Raw genomic sequence first — 27,240 nt, 5'->3', positions numbered from 1 at the left:
TGACATTTGTCTGTGAGGACACATCCAATCAATACTCCACAAAGTCTGTGACTGCCCTGCTTATTCTTCTAAAGAGCTAATGGTTAATCTTCTCTAACCTGAGAGGAAACAGTTATCTCCACCTGATTGCCAATTTGAGGATTAATTTGGTAATTTTGTATTCGATCACTCCTTTTGGAAGTGCTCCAACTGTTTGGAAGCACACTGAAAAGGGATTGTGATGAGTTATGTGCTGTTTCTAATGATGAAAGTGACAAAGTGACCTGCTTCTCTATAATTATCATGTAAATCACATTACGTCTATTGCTAGGTCTCGGCAATAGATTTCTAGTTTTCGCCAATATGTGGTTCTCCTTTCTCTTGGATAATTGAGAGGATTAAACTTCCCAGTCCCATTAAAGTTAAGCAAGGAATGTAACTAATTCTGGTAGATGATTTCCAGTGGAACTGATGTGGGCCACTTTCAGAGCAAATCATTTAAAATCTGGGTAATGGAAGAGTTTACTCAAGGGACTAGGCTGGATTTTAAGTTTGCAAAGGTGTGGGCTATGTTTTAAGAAAGCAGCAGGATGGTGGTATAGTCTGGGGAGGTATTACAGCACCTAAGCTTGAAAAGGCAAGGGAAGGGAGCAAGTACAAGAATGCAGAGAGTGGAAGAGATAGGGAGACAGACAGTATGTGAGCAAGTGCTGGTTCTCAGTAGAGGGGTGCAGCCAGGCCACTGTGATTTCACAGGAAGTGAGTGGAGGAATAACACCCTAAACTCACCCAGTTTCTGCCCTTGGATCTCCTGCTGGTGCATCTTATTGGTCAAATCTAATGAGAAGCAAGAAGACAAGATAGCTCATTTATGCATTCCGAACAGATCTGCCTCCTGCAACCAAGAGCAGGGTGGAGAATGCTGATGATGGCCTCTCAAGAGTCAAAGGGGTATGTCCAGCACAGAAACCCTCCAGTACTCTTTTTCCCTTAGTGGCCATATGAATGCACGTTGAGTCGGAGAAGGGAGAGGTTCACAGCAGCCTAGGAGGCTGAGACATTGCCTTGGAGGACACCTGTTCTCCACGGTTGCTGGATCCACAAATAACTTTGCATGAGCAAGAAATCATTTTTGTTGTGTTAATCCCATGTGATTTTGTTGTTGCTTGTACTTTACTGATAAGACAACTTCTTTGAGGAGGAATTTTGATGTTTCTCTTGTTTGTCTGCAAAGATAATGAGCCCTTCAACAGCGACATGGAAGTGGAAAGCATCTCCCACATTCCCTGTGGATTTACTAAATTTATTAACGCAAAGGGGGATTTTGCTCCTGGCTCAGCCTAACCTATAGTCTCCAATAAGTCCTTTGGTCAACATTCCTGTTCATTCCTTTTAAAATCTTTCAGTATCTGAAGAATTAATGCCTTAAATTTGCAGATGCTGTACATGATCAATAATTCAAATTTTGTCCAGTATCAGCCACATCAGTATGCCATGGTCAGTTTTTCAGAGTTATTGATCACTCTTTTATCCACTTAACCTCTGTTCTTTTGGGAGGGGGCAGCTCTGAGCATTTAAGGTCTACACAAATGGTGATGGCTATGCTAGGCCATTCTCCAACTTTGGCATCACATTCTCTAAGGGCAGCTTGTGTCTTACTGATGAGAGGGCTGTGCCATGACTTAATAATGTGTGAGTTCTTCCCCTATGTTCATTCATTTTATATTCCTATGTGAGTCTTCTGGGTAAAATTCTGTATGTTCCAGACCTGCTTCTGGCTCTATTGTGATGAAAAATTTTAAATCTGGAAAATGGATAGGAGAAAAAGCCTAAAAATAAGAGGAAAGAGAAAAAGATTTAGCTAAAAGCCTTCGGCTTATTTTCATAATAGAGAACTAGAAAGCAAAGAATGAGAAGAGAGAAAGGAAGGTTGGCCCTGGCTGGGTATGGAGGGGTATTTTTGGTGTTTGGGAGGCTCTTGAAAAGCTACAGGAGTGAGACATTTGTAGAGGAGTCAAAGGGGGTTGAGAATTCTTTTTGTGTATTATGAATGAGCTCTGCTATGGTTTGGATATTTGTCCCCTCCAAAGTTCATATTGAAATTTTATCCCTAGCATTGGAAGTGAGGCCTAATGGGAGGTGTTTGGGCCATGGAGGCAGATTCCTCATGAATAGATTAATGCCCTTCCTCTGGGGTGAGTGAGTTCTTGCTCTATTAGTTCCCTTGAGAGCTGGTTGCTGAAAAAAGCCTAGCATCTCCCTCCCTCTTTCTCTTGCTTCCTCTCATGGCATGTGATCTCTGCACACACCAGCTCCCCTTCCACCTTCCACCATGAGTGAAAGCGCCTGAGGGCCCCATGAGATATAGATATCCAATCTTGAACCTTCCAGCCACCAGAATCATAAACCAAATAAACCTCTTTTATTTATCAACTACCCCATCTCAGAAATTCTGTTATAGCTACAGTAAATAGACTAAGACAAGCTCTTTTATAAAGTTGAGCATCAAATAACATTGCAACCTCTTTTAAAATTGTTTACAACCATTAGATTATGGTCTTGTAAATTTAGACCTGCGGTGAGCCAACATGCACCACTGCACTCCAGCCTGGGTGACAGAGTGAGACTCCGTCTCAAAAACATAAATAAATAAAAATTTAGACCTATGCAGAGATGGTACCACATGAGAATCTTGGATTTATTTGTATTAAAAGCTTGGTTTAAATGCTAGAACAGCTCTCTTTTCAAAATTACGCATTTGGAAAACTTCATGTCCTACTTAACAGAAGAATAAAAAGCCAGCAGAAGGCAACTGCTTCAGTTTTCCTCCATCAAATTCACAATCTCACCTGCAGCCACCATGTCCATTTTTTCCTCACTCCATCTCATTACAGTGAAGACATGTTTTGTGTTATTATCCATAGCACATCCCCTAACCCCTGGGCCAGACCCATCCCGGCTCCCCAGGGACCTTGTGACACTAGTTATCCTCATGCTGACCTGAAGTATCAACCTCGTCCTCTTTGCTGGCCTCTCCAGATTAGCATTTCTCTCTTTAAAAAAAAAAAAAAAAAAATTACAAATCTCTACCATCTCATTTTTCGTTCTCCTTTTTAGCTAAACTTGTTGGAAGAGGTGTCCCACTGGTTTTTCCTACTTTCTCACCTTGTGCTCTGTTATAGTTTGAATATGTGTCCCTTATGCTGCACGTTGAAATTTGATTCTCAGTGTTGAAGATGGGGCCTAATGGGAGGTGTTTGGGTCATGGAGGTGGATCCCTCATGAATAATTTGGTGCCATCCTTATGGTAATGAGTGAGTTCTCTTCTTGCTCTATTAGTTCCTGCAAAAGCTGGTTGTTAAAAAGAGCCCAGCACCTCCTCACCCTCCTCTTTCTTGTTTCTTCTCTTGCCATGTGATCTCTGCATGCCAGTTTCCCCTCCCATTCTGCCTTGAGTGGAAGCAGCTTGAATTTCTCACCAGAAACAGATGCTGGTGCCATGCTTTTTGAATGGTCTACAGAACTGTGAGCCAAATAAACCTCTCTCCTTTATAAATTACCCAGCCTCATGTGTTCCTGTATAGCACCACAAAGGCACAGTCTTACATTCACCCCTCTTTAACACCCTTCAGGCTGATCTCTGTCCCTAATACTTCACTAAAATATTCTCATCCAGGTCCCTAATGATATCCATATTGCAAACTCCAATACCCATGCTTTTGTCTTGTTTCATTTCCCAGCAGCATTTGACACCTTGGATAATATCCACCATCTGGAAAGCTTCTCTGTTAGCTATCATAACACTGAATTCTCCCGGTTTTTATTCTATCTAGTCATGAACTTAGTCTCCTTTGTCAATTTGTCTTCTGTCCTGTTCCTTAAAAATGATGTTCCTCAGAGGTTTTTCCCTAGGTCCTCAGTGTGTACACTTACCTTTTTTATTTATTTAATTTTACTTTAACTTCTGGGATGCATATGCAGAACATGCAGGTTTATTTCATAGGTATACATGCGCCATGGTGGTTTGCTGCACCTATCAACCCGTCATCTACATTTTAAGCCCCACATACATTAGGTATTTATCGTAATGCTCTCCCTCCCCTTGCCTCCTACCCCGCCGATGGTCCCTGGTGTGTGACATTCCCCTCCCTCTGTCCATGTGTTCTCGTTGTTCAACTCCCACTTATGAGTGAGAACATGCGGTGTTTGGTTTTCTGTTTCTGTGTTCGTTTGCTGAGAATGACGGCTTCCGGCTTCATCCATGTCCCTGCAAAGGACATTAACTCATTCTGTACTATGGCTGCATAGTATTCCATGGTATATATGTGCTACATTATCCAGTCTATCATTGATGGGCATTTGGGTTGATTCCATGTCTTTGCTATTATAAATAGTCCTTCAATAAACATATGTGTGCATGTGTCTTTATAGTAGAATGATTTATCATCATCTGGGTATATACCCAGTAATGGGATTGCTGGGTCAAATGGTATTTCTGGTTCTAGATCCTTGAGGAATCACCACACTGTCTTCCACAATGGTTGAGCTAATTTGCATTCCCAGCGATAGTGTAATAGTGTTTCTATTTCTCCACAGCCTTGCCAGCATCTGTTGTTTCCTGACGTTTTAATGATCACCATTCTAACTGGTGTGAGATGTTGTCTCATTGTGGCTTTGATTTGCATTTCTCAAATGACCGGTGATGATGACCTTTTTTTCATATGTTTGTTGGCCTCATACATGTCTTCTTTTGAGAAGTATCTGTTCACGTCCTTTGCCCACTTTTCGATGGGGTTGTTTGTTTTTTCTTGTAAATTTGTTTTAAGTTCCTTGCAGATTCTGGATAGTAGCCCTTTGTCAGATGGGTAGATTGCAAAAATTTCCTCCCATTCTGTAGGTTGCCTGTTCACTCTGATGATAGTTTCTTTTGCTGTTCAGAAGCTCTTTAGTTTGGTTAGATCCCATTTGTCAATTTTGGCTTTTGTTGCAATTGCTTTTGGTGTTTCAGTCATGAAGTCTTTGCCCATGTCTATGTCCTGAATAGTATTGCCTAGCTTTTCTTCTAGGGTTTTTATGGTTTTGGGTTTTACGTTTAAGTCTTTAATCTATCCTCAGTTAATTTTTGTATAAGTTATAAGGAACAGGTCCAGTTTCCGTTTTCTGCTCATGGCTAGCCAGTTTTCCCAGCACCATTTGTTAAATAGGGAATCCTTTCCCCTTTGCTTGTTTGCAGGTTTGTTGAAGATCAGATGGTTGTAGTTGTGTGGTGTTATTTCTGAGGTCTCTGTTCTGTTCTATTGGTCTATATATCTGTTTTGGTACCAGTACCATGCTGTTTTGGTTACTGTAGGCTTGTAGTATAGTTTGAAGTCAGGTAGCTTGATGACTCCAGCTTTGTTCTTTTTGCTTAGGATTGTCTTGGCTATACTACCCTGGGTGTTTTCATACTCAGTGACTTCCATTTTTATTCATATATCAATGACTTCCAAACCTATGTTTCTTGAAAAAATCTCTCCCTTCAACTTATGTATTCAAATATTTATCATTATCTAACACAATTACTTCTTATCACCTCTTTTATTACAAACACATGCCTAACGCAGGACTTATTATATTCTGTCCAACCATAATAAATTTCATAATCAACCATAATATCTCATGCTCTGCACGTTACTGAATGGTTGTCATTCACCATGTGGTCTAGACCCCATTGACTTCTTCCTCTCCTTCCTCCAGTTGGCAACTCCTGTCAATATGACCTCCTAACCTTCCCTACAAATTCATCTACTTTTGCCTAGCCCCACTGCCATGATCCAAGGCCAGGCCACTGCATCTCTTGCTGGGGTTAATGTAACAACTTCTTGTTTGGTCTGCCCACAGCCTTTTTCCACCAATTCATTCTCTTCAATGTACCCAGAGTAAGTTTCCTCAAGCACAAATGTCATTGTATTAATTGCTCTGTGTCGCCGTACACCTTGTAAGATGAAGTTTCAACCTATCAGTCCATCTTCATTTTACAGAAATTTATGTTTTGAGCTTTGAACAGGTGCATTTATACTCTTTGTCTAATGCAGTTGCAGATTTCAAAAGTTTTCTGAAACTTCACCATGACATTGTATACATGTTCAGAAAACACAGTAACCGAGTCAAAATGGATAATTTAAATATGATAAACATTTTCTAGGTTAACATTAAAGAAAAAAGAACACGTTGTGCTTGTTTTTGCTTGGTATAACCTCACATAGTCGCCACTTCCAGGGATTAGAATGTGGATGTCTTTGGGGGCCATTGTTTTGCCCACCACAGCTATAAACAAACCAGACACAACTTTGTTTCCTCAAAGATCTGATAATCTGGTGATGTCATGAAAGACTCACCTGCCCCTTACTATATATCCAAGTTTGTCCTGAATAATCACCTTGATTAGGAGGGTATTTCTCAATCCCTACTGGCATGTTTTAAGGACCACACGGACCGCTTGTTGGTATATGGATGTTTTTGATTACCAGGGTGTGATCTCATTCTGTTGAAAAGAATAGTTGGGTTTTATCCAATATTTTTCCATTCTGATCTTATTTTCCATAAAAGCTAGTGAACATGCCCACTTAATAATTTTCCTTACATATTGACAGAGTACCTATGACCCACTGGCCCAATATTGGACACTAAAAAGGGGCTTGCTTATAGAAGTATGGCAATTCCAAATGTATGCTCAAACAAAAAGAGTTTGATCGCCATAATTTACAGAGTCTAAAAAATGTCAAAACCTGTGCTTTCCAGAGTCTGGCCTTTAGAAATTCAAAGAAGGGAGAGAGTAGTGTGCCTTGAGCTGGTCTTGGGCAGAGGGGAAAGGAAGAGACCACTCCAGTCAGGGAGAGTACAGGCTACTTGGGTGCAGAGAGATCTGGTCTAACATATTTGCCAAAGTATCCAAACGTGAATGATCGGATAGTAGGTGATACAAAATTGAATACATTTGGCTTTAAACTGTTATTTTAAAAATATTTTCTTTTGAAATTATATTCCATGTAGGAAAATATAAAAATGGAATTTCATGTCCTAAACATAAAAATGTGCTAATAATTATGTTTTAAAAAATCATTTCCAAAGAGAATTTTTTCCCTCCTCTCCTTCCCCTCACTTGCCTTTGGTAACATCCACCCGGAAACATCTTTCTAAAACTATATGGTAAGACTGTGCACTTAGTCTGGGTGAGAAATCTTAAGATCTGCTGGAAGCAAATGCCAAGTCTATGTCATGTACAATTTGTGACATTGCTTAGGTACCATAAAATATTCATATTTATGCAGTTTTGTGTTGTATAATCCACAGTCATTTATATTTCCGTGACTTACTGGTAATGACACTAATTATACAGTTGGCAAAGAGGCGTGAAGTGACAGTTATGATGATTTTGTCAACAGTGGGACGTTTGATTGTAAACTGTTTCCATCCAGAAATCCTCCACATTTATTTTTTCCATATTGCCTATAGAAAAGAATAGCACTGCTGAACTGAGATGATGAAACTTAGAAATCTCCATACTTCATTAGCATCCAGAGGGGAATCCTGGGAGGCAGAAGAGAAAAAAGGGAGTTGCCTCTGTACCAATTAACAGTAAACTCCAAGAGAGTTGGTTGGTCAAGTTAATCTGGAATGTATCATAAGTGTAGTGTCTTTGTGGGTTGTCTGGTTGGAGAAATGAAAAAATGAAAAATAAGTGTTTTTGTTTTTTGTCACATATTTCTTTCCATGAATCAGCAAATTCAGGTTGGTGCTCCTGATTGGTTCCTGATGAGATCTTGTTTTTGCTAAGGATGTAGCTCAGTTATTATCATGCTTAAAGTTGCTACTTTTCTCTCTGTTTCTCTGACTGTTTCTCTCACTGATGTCTTTTTTTTTGGTTCAGTTTTAATTTAGACATGCATTGTTCATTTATCTTCTGGGTTTCTTCCTCCCCTTCCAGTAAGAACTTCAGGCAGATAAAGATTTTTAGCTTTATCTTGTGAATGACACTGAATTAGATGCAGACAAGCTCCACCTAACTCATGAAAGTTCCCTTTTTAAGTTTTCCTGGCAGTTGAGATTATTTAAATGTGGCAAGTGGTAACAGAAGAAAATTGAGTTAAGATTGTCTATTTATGAAAACAACCTTGGGTATTTTCTTTTGTTAAGAAAATCAACCTAACCCTTGGATTGTTTTTCACAGATCTTAAATAAGACATAAAAATGAGAAATGATAGTAAGGTAGAGTCAGGTTCAAAGATATTTTGTCCTTTTGAAATGTTTTCCCCACAAAAATGAGGTGTTTCTTCTGTTTGTATGTGGCTGGCGAAGCTGTCAAATGCTATGTTAGGGACATTGAGATTAGCATGTAGAAATCTGTCAGGGGAGTACAATTATTTTGCTACAGACTCCCGACATGTGTTCTGCATGGTACTTAGGAGCAGGATGTAGTGATAAGTTTATTTTTATTGAGTCTGCCTAAAGTTTTCAGGAGGCTGATTCTCAGTGGGTAAATGAGAGCTGCCTTTCTATGTATATTCTTCACAAATCATCTGTTAGCAAAACACTCGGAGAGTAACAGAGAAACATATTTAAAATCTTGTTTGTGCAGGCCAGGCGTGCTGGCTCATGCCTGTATTCCCAGTTCTTTGGGAGGCGGAGGCGGGCAGATCACCTGAGGTCAAGAATTCGAGACCAGCATGGAGAAACCCATCTCTCCTAAAAATACAAAATTAGCCGGGCATAGTGGCTCATGCCTGTAATCCCAGCTGCTCAGGAGGCTGACGCAGGACAATCTCTTGACCCCGGGAGGCTGAGATTGTAGTGAGCCGAGATTGCACCATTGCACTGCAGCCTGAGAAACAAGAGCGAAACCCCATCTATTAAAAAAAAAAAAAAAAAAAAAAGTCTTGTTTGTGCTGCCCTATGTTACATGACACAGAGGAGAAAGCCTTATGAATAATGACATTTATGCTGTAGAGAAACCCGCCTTCAAGAATGAAGGCACAACTGGGACCGGAAGGAGCTTTTAGGGGCTAGTTGACTCATTTCCCATCGCGTCCCAGTCAGCAGGGGTTGTTCAGCCTGGTTTACAGATTTGAGGACTGAGGGCTGCACTGGGCTTGCTTCAACAGATGGGAACAGGTGAGAACCCAGATCCCCTTCTGCGACAGATGCCAATCAACTTCTGTTTTCCAAACTGCTCAGTTTTATTTCCTGTAAATCTTCCTTTTGATTATTTTCTAAGATCCCCCAAGTTTTCTTGTTTTCATATATTTTCTATCAACATTGGACATAAGAAACATTTATCATTCTGGGAAAAGAGTGGGTGGTTTGCCATAGATCATTCAGAGCATTCCGCATCCGTGGGTGGCTGTCAAGCACTTGGAAATGTCTTGGCATGGATAATTTACTAAAGCAAGAGCCGGGAGAAGTGGGTCCCATTGACCAGCTGTGGGCCTTGAGGAAGTCTCTTAATTTCTTTGGATCTCTGTCTCTGACCAGTCAAATGAGAGGATTAAGTAGCGGATCTCTGGGAGTCCCACCTGATTGTTCTCTGTGGGTCTGCAGTCTCTAAAGGAGGGTGCGATTGTTCTCTAGCCCCACCTCTGGGACTTCATGTAAGCAATGATTTGTGGTATTTTAGTGGCATAAAATATATAATATAATAATCCTACCCAAGTGGCAGAGGCTGGTTGATGAAGAATGGCATGGGAACAGAGAAATGCCTAATTCCTGTTCAGGATCTAATGAGCGGTTGCTCTGGGGCTAAGCTCTGTTTCTAATAAGTCCCACCTGGGACTGATCTTACGGTTAATAAACATCTTCAAGTTCCTCAGCTGCCACTAGGACACATCAAAAGAACTAATTACTCAGATTTTTGTTTAATGGAGCTCATCTAAATAACTTAGGAGCTTTTGAGTGAAAACAATAAAAATGCAAATGAGTATGGTGCAGTGCAGTGTAAGAAGGATATTTTCATAATCAGAAGAGAAGGAGTTGCAAAGCCAGCCACAGGAGACCCACTCCTCGGTGTTACCTGTGCAAAGATTTTGACAGGTTCAGGGAAATGGGCCCCTGTGTTATTGGGAGATGTCTCTGATCCTCTCTTGGCTTCTGCCCCTTAACCCCTGCCCACTGAAAAATCCTTGCGTGCTTCAATTGCTCTGGGGTTTTGGAAGGCAATTGGGTGACAGATTTTAATGGACATCACAGTTCACTAAAAAATTCCACAGCTTAGGTGGTTGTTGATTTCCAGTGTAAATTTGTCTTTACGTTTTGTTAACTTGTTGGTTTTGAAATTCTCAGGGAAGTGCGTGAGTGAAGAGGTAACTCTTCACCATGGTGCCTTTTACTCATTTCATTGAAAACTGATCCATGAAGCAGTGCTGTGTGGTAGGAGAGTCAGAACCAGAATAAGAAGAGCCAGACTGCATTCCTGACTATACCACTTTAGCTGGGTCTTTGGGGCAGGTTGTGTCATCTTTCAAGGCCTCACTTTTTCTCAGCATTTTTATTCTCCTACAAATCAGTCCTAGGCAAAAAGGTTTAGTGGTCAAGTAAGTGAGGGAAATCCTAAAGACTAGAACACCTTTCATACAAATCCATAATTTCAATTAGCATATAAAAGGCTCTGAGAAAACTTTGACACAACATTTTGCAGACTTACTAAATACCAGAGGTCATATTGGTTAGAGTCTATCACCACAAAACATCTCTGGGGACATGGGACTAGACAACCTCTGTGATCCCTCTCAACTTCATGAATAGGCGGGGAGGGTGCAATTGCTGAAAATTTTTGGGAAAGCTACTGAAATATAAATTAAATCCCGCTTTGAAAAGACCTTGAATTCTGGGAGAGCTAATTCAGTTGCTGTATTTCATCGAATATAAAATGCCACCGATTATATAACATGCACCATTATTTTATGTAATTCTGAGACATAGTTTGGATTGTTAGGACTCATCCTGATTTAGAGATCATCTTAAATTCCCTGAATTCAAGTTGTATTCCTGTGTTCTGAGTTGGGACTGCTTTTGCCACCAGGCTTTGAAAGAAGGAGCATAAGAAGGGCATCAGAAAGAGTGTAAGCATTGAATGGCCTTTATGCTTGAATCACTTAACAAATATAGTGTTTGCATGAATAACTTTTACCGTAACTCCAAGGAATTGCTTGGCATCTTACCTGACTCTTATGGATTAAACAACTAAGATGTAATAATGCTGTGTATCACCAAAGATGACAGAGTAAATTCCAGCAGGTTTTTGGATGCTGGGTTAGCAGGTCACCTTGCAATTGTGACTCCTTCTAAAATAATGTTATTCATTAATTCTCAGTTTTATTAATTCCATTTTCAAATGAGTGGGTCTGGAATGTAGTTTGGGTTTCTCACTGCCCAACACATAGTGCCTTCAGGGGAGGGTTAGTTAACACCTGTCCTGGAGACTGTTGACCCCCTGACCTGCAGAGGGCAGATGAGGGGTAGAGAAGGTGACAGAGGGACCAGATAAGCCAGCACACTGTTCACCTTCACTTTGAGAAACTATAATTTCACCAGGAAAAGCTCCAAAGGGGAAATAAAATTGGATTTGAACTTGTAGCAGTGAGGGAGCAGGTGCCTTATGAATACGGGACTATCAGTGGGGTCTTTTGGAAAAAGAAGGATTTGGAAATGACATGACCAAGCTCCCATTAGTAAAGCAGTTAAAGGCTGTCTTCTTTGTTTCTGATTTCCAGTTAGCCTTTTCTAGAAACAGGCAGGTACTAGGGAAAATGTCATTTTTCATTTTCTTAACTGAATTAAAATAGCCAAAAAATGTAATGATGTTAGATTGACTTTTTCTCCAGCAGGTTGGCATGGGGATTACTGACACAGCTTAGCTTTATAGTGTGAGAAAAAAATTAAACTCAAGCCTTAACATATGTGTATGCAGGAAGAGAGAGGCCTAGTGGGATATTTGGGTGTTGCCTCGAGACTCATCTGCACTGATGCTGGTTCTCTGTGGGCTTCCTGTTTGCTGGCACTGGGGTTTGTTAGTCATTACTTTAGGTCAAGGCATTAAACATTGGGTGTCAAGGCAGAGTTGGTATCACAGAGGGTAGTGTGGTAACTGTTATTCCCCATCACTACCGTAGCATGAACTGGTTCACAAACCAGGAGGTTGATCACCCATGAGGGCCTCCTAAAAATAGAAATGGATGGCAAATTTAAATAATGTAATAATCATCGCTAGGTTGGCTAGTGACAGAAACCATGTACCGCAATCAGACTCCACAAAGGTAGTGTTATCGGAATAATAGTGAATTGACTTTTGGGAGTCAAAGTGAAGAATATGCTTTGGCTTCAGGACTTGAAGCCTAGGAGGAGCGCCTTTTCCCCAGGCCTCCCCCTCCCTCCACTTCTCTGGTTAATTTATCAGGAAACGTGACAGCTACCAGATTCCGAATTTTACCTCTCACAGTCCAGGAGCACACAGAGATGGTTTCTCATTTTCATTCTCATCAGTAGCTCCAGCTCCAATTGGATCAGGGTCTTACCTTTGGACTTATAAACTCTTAAGAATGAGTGGAAATTGGCCAGGCGTGGTGGCTCAGACCTGTAATCCCAGCACTTTGGGAGGCCGAGGTGGGTGGATCATGAGGTCAGGAGATTGAGACCATCCTGGCCAACATGGTGAAACCCTGTCTCTACTAAAAATACAAAAAAATTAGCTGGGCGTGGTGGCGGCGCCTGTAGTCCCAGCTACTCAGGAGGCTGAGGCAGGAGAATGGCGTGAACACGGGAGGCAGAGCTTGCAGTGAGCCAAGATCGCGCCACTGCACTCCAGCCTGGGCGACAGAGCTAGATTCCATCTCAAAAAAAAAAAAAAAAAAAAAAAGAGTGGGTGGTAATCATCCCTGGAAAAGCATAATTTCCTGGGAATTAAAAGAATGTGCTAGTTGACCCTAAAGAGAAAAAAAACCTCAACTCTTGCAGGAAGAAAGAGAAATAGTGTATTTGAGGGGTGAGAATTGTGAAGTAACTTATATTCTTTTAACCACAAGCATGAGGGCAGCCAGAGGAGCATAGTTCTGCAGCCAGGTGGAGAGAAAGTTCTGCATTAACACTGCACCATACGTGTCCTTCTCTGTTATTCTCGGAATGCAGCCTCCCTCTTAGAGTGATAACGTCACAGCAGACAAAACAACACAGGGAATTAGAGGAAGCCCCACCAGTGACAGAGTTTAGCCTCACCTTGGACAAGGATCTGAGAAGGGTTTTGGAGGCTTTTTGCTGGTAAAGAAGTAAGTCATGAAGACAAGAAATTTGATTTGTGTATTAATAGCTTAATTGAGCCCCTGTCCTTCAAAGCTTTGGGATACTGCTGACTGGCTCTGGTTAAATTGATGGGTGTGATGAGTTGATGTGCTCCACATCCACAAAGTCTTGTCTGTTCTGTTTGTCCACACTGCCATTTGGAAGGAGCCAGGGAAAAGGAAAGGCAGCACCTCGCTCTCCTTGTTCCTGACCTGGCAGGCTGGGCTCATATTTCTCTCTCGCCGTTGTCATCGCCCTGGAGGCTGGGCCTGCAGAGGGGGAAGACAGAGAGTCAGCGGTGGCTGGTATCTGTCAAAAACCTGCAAAATGCTGGGTGCTGTCAAAGCACTCAGCATGCACGATTTCACCTGACACAAAGATTTTATGACATTGTTATCATTATTGTTCTCAATTTCCAGATGAGAAACTGAGCTGGAGAGAAGTTAAATAGCTTGTCTAAGGTCACTCAGCTAATAAGTGATAGAGCCAAAGTGGCCAGATTCCAGAACCTCCTGCAGCTATGTTGACCTAATGTGTGAGTCAACACCGCCATTGTTAATGGAGAAACAAGAGTCTGGGTTCTTCTAGTAGGAGGCTGGATTGTGCAGAATACAATGGGGCCGGATGAATACCAGGGCTGCCGCTGACGGTGGTGTAGGTTGCACACTCTCACAATCCATATGGATAATAATATTTCCCTATTTGCTCAACCTTTATTTCCCCATTTGCATGACCCTGATGAAGACTCTAGCACAATGAGAAAGCGTAGATGTAAAGTTGCTAAATTCAGCCTAGGTCTAAAAATATATGAAGGAAAAGAGTTAAATAAAGTGGCAAATGTGAACAAGGGTAGGGAGAACTTAATGAGAAAGGGTGGGGGCATTTCTAACTATGACCTTAGACGTACCTATCACAGAGCTTTCCTGAAGTGGCTACTTCCCATCTAGGGTGACAGATGTAGGCCCTTTTGTTAAGCCCTCATGGGTATCCGGAATACTTGACAGAGTAGAGCTCAGAACTGAAATAAGAGATAGTCTAAAAGGAATGTCCTTATAGAGAGGGGAGATAGGGTATGCTATACATCATGCTGACTTAATTTGGACCTGAAATAAGATTTCAAACACACGTGCTTTATTTGGGAGACCATCCAAAGGAACAGCAATTAGAAAGTGGGTTTTGCAAGGCAAAACAGAGATACAAAATGCATCACCAAGGAATTTACCACTGTGGCTAACCGGAGAATGGTGCCATTGAGAAACTCTGGGAGACAGTATAGAGCATGAACCTGAAATGTCATCTACAGGAAGGGCGAGGGAGCTGGGATGTTGATCCACCTACTGTCAGCCCAAGCAGCATTAATCCCAGACAATTCACAAGAGAGCAGATGGGGCTTGTGGTTGGATGCTGAGCCGGTGTTCACAGAAATCGTAAGTGCTGAGGGAATAAGACTGGGACGCTGACCTGCTAGACCATAGCTGCAATGCCAGCTTTCTGTGGTCCCATAGCCAGGAAAGCTAAAAGACGGAGAAGATTGAAATCTCAAGAATAAATTCTGACTTTGCCATGGAAAGTGAGGAAGAAAAAGAGGTGTGTTAGGCAGGGGTTTGGATTTCAGTAAAACCTGTGTAAAACACTGGGAGGAGCAGTGGAATCTATGACTTTTAATACAAAGCTGTGCGTTAATTAAAATCCCAAAATAAGCTGAAACTAGTAAAAATGCAAACAACAGCACGAGATACTCTATGAGTAACAGTAAGTGTAAGAAAACCAGGAAGCTGCGTGTCCACTGATTGGAATAAATGGAGCTTTTTCAAGGGGTAGCAGAGAAAGCTGGATGTGCAGGTCCTATCTGTCATCTCTGTCATCCACTGGAGAAAGTGGAAGCGATGTCAGAGGGAAAGATGATTGTTACAGGTATCTATCTCCATATGCAGCATGATGGCAGGAACATTGCTGTTATGTGAGATAACTTTGCAGGTTCTTCAATAAAACTTCGCATTCTTAAAAAAGTTACATTCATAAATAAAACTGAACACTATTCGGATGGGTCAAGAGGGATATAAGTATATAATTTATTATTTTGAATAAGCAATTTTCTGTTTTCTTAACATCACAGCTGTAGCTTCCACCGTGGTTGGGGGTGTGACCTGTGGAGTAAGGTGACCTGGCTTTAAGTCCAGGTTGTCTTAGTTTCTCATCTATAAACCTGAGATTAAAATGTAGGCACCGTCTAGGATTCCTGTAGGGATTGTAGGGGGTTTTATTTGATAAACAGCATAACATAGTAAATACATGGTAGGCAAATTAACAATTTTATTTGACAAAGCCTTGTGAGCTTTTTGCCTTTTGTAACTGTTAATCTTATTTTATCTTGTCAGTATGTGATATATTTTCTCACGCATTGGCAATAAAACACTCTTATAAATTTTTTTCGGTTGTTACTGAAAGTAGATTCTCAAACAAGCAATATTTTGGCTCAGATGTAGGTTAGTAAATCAAGATGTTGGAATTTGGCTCCGTGTCCCCACCCAAATCTCATGTTGAGTTGTAATCCCCAGTGTTGGAGGGTCCTGGTGGGAGGTGATTGAATCATAGGGACGGACTTCCCCCTTCCAGTTCTCATGATAGTGAGTGAATTCTCAGGAGATCTGATAGTTTAATAATGTGTGGCACTTCCCCCTTTGCTGTCTCTCTCCTGTCACCAAGTGAAGACGTACCTGCTTCCCCTTTGCCTTCTGCCATGATTGTAAGTTTCCTGAGGCCTCCCTAGCCAGGCTTCCTGTACAGCCTACAGAATTGTGAATCAATTAAATCTCTTTTCTTCATAAATTACTCAGTCTCAGGTAGTTCTTTATAGCAATATGAGAACAAACTAATACAGTTACATTTCTAAATAAAAAGGAGCACCATTCAGGTGAGTCAAAGGGAATATAAATGTATAATTTATTATTTTGGAGAAGCAGTTTTCTGTTTTCTTAACATCACAGCTGTAGCTTCCACCGTGGTTGGGGGGTGTGGCCTGTGGAGTAAAGTGGCCTGGCTTTAAGTCCAGGTTGTCTTAGTTTCTCATCTATAAACCTGAGATTAAAACGTGGCCACAGTCTAGGATTCCTGCAGGGATTGTAGGGGTTTGTATGCTAAACAGCTAGTATAGCAGAGTAAATACCTACTAGGCAAATTATGAAAATTAATTTTATTTGGCAAAACATTGTGAGCTTTTTGTCTCTTGTAAAGATTAATCTTATCTCTGACATATTTTCTCACACACTGGCAATAAAATACTCTTATGTAGTTTCTTTCAGTCAGTACTTAAAGTAGATTCTCAAACAAACATTATTTTGGCTCAGATGGGGGTTAACAAATCAAGATATTGGAGTCAGTTCATTTCAGCAAGGTTTTATTCCAAAAAAAAGGGAGAGGGAGCTGTATTGACAGGACAAAAATATTTGAAGATAGTGAGTTGTGTTAGTCAGTTTGGGACGCTACAATAAAATACCTTAGGTTGGGTAATTTATTAGCAACAGACGTGTATTTCTCACAGTTCTGGAGGCTGTGAAGTCTAATATCAAGGTGCCGGCAGATACCATGTCTAGTGAAGGGCCTCTGCTTCTTGCATCTTCTGCAGAGTATCCCCATGGTGTCCTCACAGAGCAGAAGGGGCAAACGGGCTCTCTCACAGGCTCTCTCACATCTTGTTTACAAAGGCATTGATCCCATTCATGAGGGTTCTACCCTCACAACTTAATCACCTCCCCAAAGGCCCCATTTCCTAGTAATATCCCACTAAAGATTAGGTTCCAGCATCCAAATTTGCAGGGAGGAGGGGACACCAACATTTGGATGGTAGCACGAGTGGTAGACAAAGCTTGGAAATAGTTATATTGGGAAATGACTTTTTTAATGTTTACACTTCATAATATGCTCTTCTCAGAAAAAAAAAGCAATGCAATTTTTAGATTTTTTTTTTCGGAGGTGATGATAAGCTACTTAAAAATTAGGTGAAAACCTGAGTCCAATTGCTACTTGTGATAGGAAGCAAGCTGGCTGTGTTTTGCTTTCCCAGTGCCATTTTCTCACACATAACAAATTGCTGCATCCTCTGTGTGAGATTTATTAGGAGGTCGGTTTTCCACGTGGGCTCTAAGCTTCCATTTCTGAGCAATGAGGTAACAGTTGTCTAAGGCCAGAATGTGAGCTGCTTGGAAGCCAAATGCTAATGTTTTGGGTTTCTTTTCCCCAGTGATACCTCTTGTCATGTTTGACTATTCTTTTAAAATTTTCCCAGATCTCCACTGGTTTCAGACCCGTTAACCATTTTGACTCCTGAATCTTTTCTATTGCCTAGCAGCAGTCACCCTGCCTGAGTAATTCCACAAAATGAAGTGACACCAGGGCTCAACAAAGTTTTCCTGCAAAGGGCCAGATAGTAAATATGTTATGCTTTGCGGGCTGTTTGGTCTCTGTCCTAACTGCTCACTTCTGCGGCTGTTACACAAAGGCAGCCATAGACAATGCACAAATGAATTGGCATGGTTGTGTTCCAATAAAACTTTATTCACAAAAACAGGTGGAAGGCAAAATTTGGCCCACCAACCATAGTTTGCTGACCTCTGAGTTACATTATTGGTAAAGCCTAGGGGTTTCCATGGAACAATCGTTTAGAGTTGTGATTGTTATTTTTATGTGTCAATGTATCTAAGGTATATATAGTACCCAGTTATTTAACCAAACACAAAGCTAGGTGTTGCTGTGAAGGGCATCTTGCAGCTGTGGTTAACATCTATAATCAGGTGACTGTAAGTAAAGGAGATTATCATTAATTGTATGTGTGGGCTTCATTTAATCAGTTGAAAGCTTTAAGAGAAAAAAATACTTTCCCTGGGAAGAAAATAATTCTTCCTCAAGACTGCAATATCTGTTCCTGTCTGAGTTTCCAGCCTGTGGGCCTGCCCTGCAAATATCAACTTGCTACCCTTATGATTATGTGAGCTACATCCTTAAAATAAATCTCTTTATATACATATCCCATTGGTTTGCTTTCTCTAGAGAACGCTGACTGATATGGAAGCTTATATGCCTTATGAATATATCTCACCCTGAAGGCTCAGTCTCCTTTATTGTACATTTTTCTCTACATGTTTGCTTGTTTGTTTATTCATCAACTCATGCATTCTTTCAATAGTCTTCTCCACCTCAGTAAATGAGCCACCATCCACTCTGCTATGGAAACCAGAATTCCTGAGGACTCCCTGGCCTCCTGTCTACGCCTCTGGGACAGATCGCCTTCCATCTTCCCCATTTCCATGGCTCTGCCCTATCCAAGGCACCCTCTGTCCAATCCTTTCTCCATAAATCCCACCTGGAGAGTCTTATATGTAAACCAGGTGTGGTTATTCTTCTGCCTAAGTCCCCTCAGTGACTTTCCATTCACTCAGAATAACATCCAAACTCTTCCTCTCCTTCTGGTCTCTATAAATCTTTTCAGTTATATTATCAACCACCATTTCCTTCAATGCTCTGCTCCAAGAGCTCGGGCCTTCTGGACACATTCCTAAAGGCTGCCCTCGTCCTTGCTTCAGGGTCTCCACTCTTGCTGCTTCCAATGATGGGAATGTTCCTCCCTGGTTTAGGCAAATCTCATCCTTTCCCACCAATCAGATCTCTATTTTCATATCACTTGCTTCAGGAGGTCTTTGCCGATGACTCCATGTATCCTGCTATTATTCTGTATCATAGCAGTCCTTATTTTTAAACATTTTGTAATCTCTAACTATTATGTTTGTATGTTTCTCTTGCAATAAAATAAAAATACCATGAAGGTAAGGCCTGACCTGCCTGGTTCATTGTTTAAAACTCCAGAGCTTAGCACAGCGTTAACCATAACTGGCAAATTGTAAGAAAGAGCCGACTACATGTCAACAACTAAACTAAGTACCATGGTTACCATGATTTGCAAAAGCAGACAAGTCTTGCCCACCAGAAGCTTCTGGTCTAGTAGGGAGGACAGCCAGTAATCAAAAAGTGACACAACCACATGTTAAATGGAAATCATGTAAGTGCTGCAAAGAGACACACATGGAGTATATCATGGAAACTGTGGCCTTTCCAGGGATCCAGGAATACTTTCCAGAAGAATGGGAAGTTGGCTGTATTTAAAAGATGAGTAGCAATTTATTAAGTAAGGCGTGCTGAAGGAATATTTCGGAAAGAGGAAACTGCAGGTGTGCAAATGCCTGGTGGCAGAAGGGAGCGTAGAATGTTGGAGGTACAGGCAGACAGCTGCCTAGGAGAAGCTCAGAAGGGGAATCCAGCATGATGGTAAGGAAGCCGCTGGGTAGGGGCAGACTCTGGGGGCCTCCCCGGGGCAGACTCCAGGGGGCAAACATGGGCCACATCAGGATGTCAGTCCCTACTACGAGGGCAACGGAAGACACAAGGAGGAGTCACTGAAGAGGGTGCCACGGCCAAGTTTGTGTTCCCTGGAGTCTGGATGCAGCTTGGGGACAGATATGGATGGGAGGGAGGCAGGAGAGGAGGCAGAGCAATCAGTGAGGAGGTTTGGGTGATAGACGATGCCTCTTTGAGTGGAGTGTGGTGGGGAAGGAGGGGAGTTGTCAGGCTGAGAGATAAAGGAGACCAGCGTCAGCAGAGCTTGGGTGTGGACTAGCTGCGAGCAGGTCGGGGAGGGGAGGTGAGTGGTGGTGTGCTCAGCTAGTGGAGGGCACACCTGTCAGTGCACACTCATGGGGGGCAATGGACTTCAGTCCACCGATGTGCTGTGTATTAGTCCATGTTCACACTGCTGATAAAGGCATACCTGAGATTGAGGGATTTATAAAGGAAAAGAGGTTTAATGGATTCACAGTTCCACGTGACTGGAGAGGCCTCACAATAATGGCACTGCTTAAATGGCAGCGGACAAGAGAGAATGAGAGCCAAGAGAAAAGGGAAATGCCTTATGAAACCATCAGATCTCATGGTGCTTTTTCACTACCATGACGACAGGGTGGGGAAACCGCCCCATGATTCAATTACCTCCCACCGGGTCCCTCCCACAACATATGGGGATTATGGGAGCTACAGTATAAGATGAGATTTGGGTGGGGACACAGCCAAACCGTATCATGCCACCCTTCATGCCCTGGTGTCTCACTGCGGAGGTGCACCTGCCCCAGCTCTCCATCCTCTTGGAGATTCAGAAGCAGAGAGCCCTATGTGTCTTTGAGTCCTCGAAACCACATATCCTACTGCTGGGCAGCCTCCCCGTGCCCAGATGCTCTGGGACATATGATGCCCCAGGCCCCCACTGGATGGTACCTGGATGGGTGTGGCACCTGCCTTTATTTGCTGCTTTGGAGCCACACCTCAAGCACATTTGATATCAAGTCTTCTATCTATTTCCAAAAGGTCATCTTGTGAAGATGAGGTTTTTGGGTCCGTATTCTTTTATTCAAAACCAAGAAACTATAGAAATCTCTTCCCTGGACCTTCTTGCCAGTTCACTGTGAGGTCTAAGATGTCAGTGGTGGAGAAACTGCACCTTGCAAGAAAGAGCCTAAGGTGGAATTTTTCTCTTACTTCTGCCTGAGCCTCCTTTTCATGTTCTCAGTAACATGTAGAATCCGTCTGCATCAAAATCATCTTTATATCTTTCATAAAATTAATACCCAAAGATACATGCAGAAAAATGGCAATCATCACCACTATATGCTATGATTTTCCGTTGGTGTGTTGTGCAGAGTACTTTATTTAAAAAATAAAAATGAGCTGGCATTCATATATTTATAAACTCTCAATTTCCTTTCCCAGAACTTCCTTTTTGTGAATTCTTGCCCCCTTTATCTACCATCCACCAGTCTAACATTGGGCACAGTCATGTTACACACAAGTACAGGAAAATATCTGTGGATATCACCATGAAAAGTGAGAAAAAACAGGAAGAAAGCTTAATGCTCAATAAGCTGTAACTCAAAACATGATACACTTTCTACTTTTCAGTGGATGGGTCACTGAGCCGGCCCACATATTGGCAAATACACTTGTGTTTCTGTCAATTAAGTGGTTGAGGATGAAAGTCAAGGTTGACTTTAGAACAACATTTAAAGAAACGTTTGTGCCTTATTGCTAAGTGCTGCCTCCGGTTTTATGTGTGCCTGCTTTAAATTAATTGTCCCCATTCAAATTAAGAAAGGGTCTTTTGGATTCTGGAAGCTTCTCCACAGCTTGCCAAACACAATCTAGGCAGGGAGGGCAGTGGTAGCATGTCACCAAGGCATGTGTCCAAGAATAAATAAGGACCCTAGGTTGGAGGCAAAGTGTGTCAAATATGGTCATAAGGCAGAAATTAAAAACAGCCATGAGCAGCAGTGCCACTGACTAATGGGGGAGGCAAGCGCCAGCCTTGTGGAGAGGCCAGACCAACTTGCCCACCAGCCTGACCCCAGCACAGACCCTCACTCGTGACTGTCCCATGATGTCAGGGACCATGGTCCTCCCTCATAGAGGCTGCCCCTAGGGGGTGAGAGATGAGGTTCTTCTTTATAGACGCTCCTTTTGCAGTCCCCAAAAACTGCCCCCCTCACCCCCCACTGCTAAGCACATGCACACATTGTGACCAGCCTGGGCTGTGGGTCGGTCAGACTGGGGTCCACCCCAGCTAGGCCTCTGAGTATGAATTTTTATAAAATGGGATTAAAGGCGAGGGGCAGAGGGCAAGACAGAGGTGGAAGCACAACTGTGGCACAGGTGGATGCTGGTTTTTCTTCCTGCCTGCTCTTTCTCTCTGAGCCAGAAGATAGCTCACGCCTTGTCTCCTTGGCAGACACTGACCAACTCCCTGCCTGCACCGGGGAAGCCTCTTCAGTCCTGAACAAGAGAGCCTATCCTAACTGCCCCTGGGCCTCAGTTTTCCCTGCTGAGATAGAGACGCCATGGAATCTTCTTTCTGTGTGTCCCAAGGAGCCACTGGTTTCCTCCAAGAATAGAGTGTGTTGAGTCTTGCAAACCCCATGTTTCCAGATCTGCCACTAAGGCTGGCAAGAGCTCTACTTGTAGACGTGCTGCTTGCCGTTGGGTTTTGCTCTCCATTTCTTCGGCTCATCTGGGAAATGGACTTCTCTATCCCTTACTCCCCTACTTCCCAGCAGCTTCCGTTCCCCATGAACTATTTACATCCACATGAAATAGGCCACCCTAGTAGGGCAAGCCTTCTATACATTTGGGTAAATTCATTTTTTGCAAACTTGACTTCTACCAGACTTCCTAAATGAGTCCTGACCCTTTCTCCCACCTTGAATATTTGAAAACACATTACTTGGTGGCGGTCTGCCAGCAGTGACTGTGTAAAGGACGATTTTGTCTTGGATTTTGGGTCATGAAAATACTATGTAAATACAATGTCATGTTGGACCTTTGTTCCTTTATTTTTGCAAATGTCTGTTATGAAACCAATGAAAACTGTGCTAATATCAGATATAGTGCATCTTCATTTGTGTATTGTGGCAATATAGTTTTATCAGGACGGGAGTAAAGTTTAATCTACATTATCTCTCTGTGCAAGAAATGATTTTTTTTCTGCAACTCAACTTTGAGAGCCCGTTCCATTGGGGTGGTAGAAATGTAGTCTACCAATTTGGGTTTTGCCAACCTTTCTAGGATTCTATGTAATCTAGGGGGAGGGGGCTTGATCTATCTCGTACTTAGTTGTCCTTTCAGAGTCCAGACTCTCCTGTTGCATCTCTGGTCTTTGCTTTCCAGGCTTCACCTGTCTTCATTGTTCCCCATTTCTGTTTGGCTCATCTGTAGATCTGGCGACTGCTCTGCACTCATACCCAAGATGCATTGTACCCCTTCCTACTCATGTTCGCTGGGCCAGGGCAACCCCATGAGGCTAAGTGCTTGGACGCATGGAGTGTTTAGCTAGTCCTGCACCTCACTGGGGCCCTGGGAACTCTGCAAGGCTGCTTTGGGCCCTCAAGCAAGAAGCCGACCACACAGACACTTCTACTCTGGCTCTTGCAGTTTCATTATCATCTATGTGGAACCAGGCCTCTGCTGTTCTCAAGGCTTCAGCTGTTCTGCACTCCTTGTTAGCACTGCTGAGGCTTGGTGTGGGTTGGACACTGGTGCTACCCTTTGCTCAGAGGCCACCTATATCTTAGCTGCCATGATTTTCAATCTGATTTCTCTTCTCTCTCCAGTCTGGGGAATCCCTTTCTTTCCCAGGTGGTAAGAGTTGACAGTCTTTTACTTGGGATCTAGACTTGTGACTCTCCAAAGCATTCTCACGGCTTTCTGCTGTAAGATTACCCAGTTGATGAAGTCTACTCTTCTGGTTTCTCAAATAGAGAAGGATACAATGTCCCAGCAAATATGGGAGCATCATGTCAGTTAACTCCAAAAAATGGTATCTGAGACTAATTGTTTTTATTTTCCATTAACTCTGTTTATTCAATGATCATGTTTAAATGTCTGCTTCCTGGTAGAAATGTACTAAGATCTGAGGAACAAAGATGACTATCACGTAATACCTCATCTCTTTGAGGCCTAACAATTCAAGGATGGAATGAGGAAGAAATGAACTGTCTACAGTATGAAAAGCTTGATCAAGTGTAAACAAAACACATTGACAGTGCAGGTGAGATCACACGCTATCCAAGCATGTGTTTTGTGGGTATGTTTGTGGCTCAGCAACTGCTGTGACTAGAATTTCAAATGACTGCTTCTACCACTAATACGAAACAAAAAGCACTCATATTTCTCAAAGAGGTTGAGGAACACCATGTACAGATCCCATTTTAAACATTGATGATGGGCCCCTCTGCCACTCACAGTTTACATGAAAACTCCATCCATAGGTAAACTAGTGTGAAAACAAGTCTTCTATGGAGAATGCATGGTGCTAATTAGCACTTTCTTATCAAAAGGAAAATGACTTTGTGAAGCTTTCCTGTTCAGCTTCTCTGTTGAGAAGTCCCAGTTTTAAATTTGGGAAATCCGTGAGCCATCATCCTCAGTTGGTCCTAGGATGCTATCACCTAGTTCACCCCCTTCTCTAACAAGCACCCCTCATCCCCTGTACACTACTGATTTCAGGCAGCTTGGTGACTCAGGTGGCCCATGCGGCTGCTGGAAATCACAGAAGCACAGCGCCAATGTGTTTCAAATGGGTCGCCCCCGCAAAATGCCTCCATTATTTCCAGGGCTTAATGCACACACTTGAACGATTCTATAATGCTACATTGACTGATTTAGTCATTGCTTCTGGAAGAATTACATTGCAATCAGGATTTTCTCCTAAATTGTAAAGTCATTTGAGAGAAGTGCCTCCGTACCCACTTTCTGACTCCACTCCCAGTGTCCAGCCAAGTGGCTACACGTGGATATGCCCCGAAGCCACACACCAGAGAAGACTTGCTCAAAGCTTTCCCAAGGAAAACTCATGTTTGTTGAAGAATGAAGTCATTCCTGTGCCCCACCTGGCTCTGTGACGTCGGAGATTTGTCAGTTATTACTGTAATCTGCACAGGAAGAGGATACAGCGTGCCTCAATGGTTTCCTGGAAAATGCTTTATCTTATTGGTAGATTTGCTTAAGGACAACACAAAGACTACATTTGCAGTCCATACATGGTGGGATAGGATATAAAATGGATTTTTATCTTGGAAATAACCATTGGGAGAAAAGTTTATTTTAGCATATTAAATATGCTATTTATGTTCTATCTCATTGCAAAAGAACAGGGAAAATGACCTTAAAGGATATAATATTTCAACATAGTTAAAAAAAAAAAAAAAAGAAATAGGCATTTTTAAAGGGTCAAATAAAGTTGAAAGGGTCTGAAGTTAAAATAGAACTGGAAAAAAAGATTGTCTTGCTGGCCACACAGCCTTGTATGTGGTGGGAGGTGGGCCACAAATATGGTTCTTGGCCTAATGTGGCCAATGGGAAGATACAAATGAAATCAGCCACAGTCGCATTTCGATAAGGCGTACACTGGTCAGTTTTTCAGGAATCCAAGACTGTTCTTCCTGACACTGAAGGATGAGCTGTTCCTTAAGTCTTCACAAGGAAGCCCTTTTGCAGAGTGATCAATGTAATTCTCAACTACATCCCAACATCCCAACAGGAGAAAGACTGAGATGTGCTCCATGTTCCACGGGTCATAGGTCACAGGGTCATGCCAAAGGAACAATGAGGAAGAACAAAGAAAGAGCCTTCTGCCTTATTTCAGTGACATTAGGACCAATGTCCAAGCGCTACTCCTTTCTCCCTGGATCCAGTGCAAAGCTCCTCCCAGGACTAAGAGAGCAAAGAGCAGCTGGGAGCCCTGTGCCCGGCAGCACAACCAGCCATCATGCCAGCCAGGTGAGTTCACCCCTGACGAGCATCACTAGCATCACCAGGTGCACCCGAAAGCTGAGATCCTGCGAGGGCACGGCCAGTGGGCCCAGCTGAGTTGCCTATGGTGGCTCATCCCTGCACCCAAGTGCCCTGGCATACTCCTGCCTCTCCTTGGCAGTGAGGGTGGGCATCTCCCCTCTTCCTGGCACCACACACCTGGGAGTGATCCTAAGGAAAGGAGCCCTGGGAAGGGGGAGTATGTGTAAGATATTGTCCATGACTGGTCAGTCATAGGGAACAGGGGTGGCAGGAGTTGAGGAGCTGAGAGGAGTTGGCCTCATCTCTTCAAATTTATTGTCTTCTCTTTATAACAATGTGCTGTTGGGCCCATGTGACACGATGTGAAGACAGGTAATAAGCTTTTGCCCTGCAGCCCACAATTATCAGTGCACTCTCCCCTCAGGAAAAGACTACAAGCCCACGATAATGAAGTGATAGAATCTAGGCGCCTTAGCTATAGACCTTGGCTGCCTTTTGACAGAGAACAGGCACAGTCTTCATGGCAGCAACAGAGAACCACCAAAACTCTTCCCAAGATTTAAGAAATTGAAAAATGTCAATCCATCTGCAAGCTGGATTAGCAAGCTGGGAACCCGGGAACAGCAGATGGTGGCGAGCTCCCAAATGCCAATATGACCCTAGACTGAAATATTTCTGTGCTCGCTCTCCATCTCCATCCTGCTTTCACTCTGTCCATCTGCTTCAGAGGCAGGTTGCCCACTCAAGAATTAGGCACAATCTTTGAGGCAGGGAGTTTGTCATGCAGCAGAGGCTTCTTAGTGGTGAGCTCCTCTGTCTGGCCATTTCATGGCCTAAATGACCACTTCCATGTAAGCAGTATGGGCAAAGCAGAGCTGATGGCAGCCATCTAGGGCTTCATCTGGAGTCATGGTCCCAGGCATATTCCAAGCCCAATTATTCAGCCTTGGCATCAGTATGGGTTGTGAATATGCTTGCTCAAGTGCTTTGAACATTCTAAATACCAGGAGGTATTTTTCTGTAGTAAGCTGAGATGGCTGTGTGAGGGATCAGTAATGCAGACAATAGCTCAGGCAATGGAAAGGAGGAAGATAACACAGGAAGATTTACTACTGAACACAAGTAAAAAGAATATGGAGATCTAAACTTTTGCTTTGCAAGTTTGAGGCTGACCCACGATGCTGAAGCTTAGCATTTCACTTTCTAAGAATAATTCTCCACGACAACCCCTGCTCCAAAGGACACGGAAAGAGAACATTTTGTCTCCAAAGAGATCCATTGGGTTTCTCCAGAAAGCAGCAAATGTAACCTTTCCATCTTACGTAGATCAAATCTAAACTTCCAGATGATGTTAGTACAATGTAGTCGTATCAGTTATCTATTGGTATGTAAAAAAATTACCCTTGGTAGCTTAAAATGACAGCATTTTTATTTCACCATGTCTATGGGTCAGGAATCTGGGCATAGTTAAGTTGGGTGCAGAGGCTCTGAGTCTTTCATGAGATTGCAGTTAGAGACATGGTAGTCTCAAGGGTCCCCTGGGGAGGGGTCCTCTTGGCGGCAGTTCCTCCTGGG

The sequence above is a fragment of the Piliocolobus tephrosceles genome, chromosome 4 (assembly GCF_002776525.5).
Source record: "Piliocolobus tephrosceles isolate RC106 chromosome 4, ASM277652v3, whole genome shotgun sequence".
NCBI lineage: Eukaryota > Metazoa > Chordata > Mammalia > Primates > Cercopithecidae > Piliocolobus > Piliocolobus tephrosceles.
Note: the sequence above shows the minus strand (reverse complement) of the source record.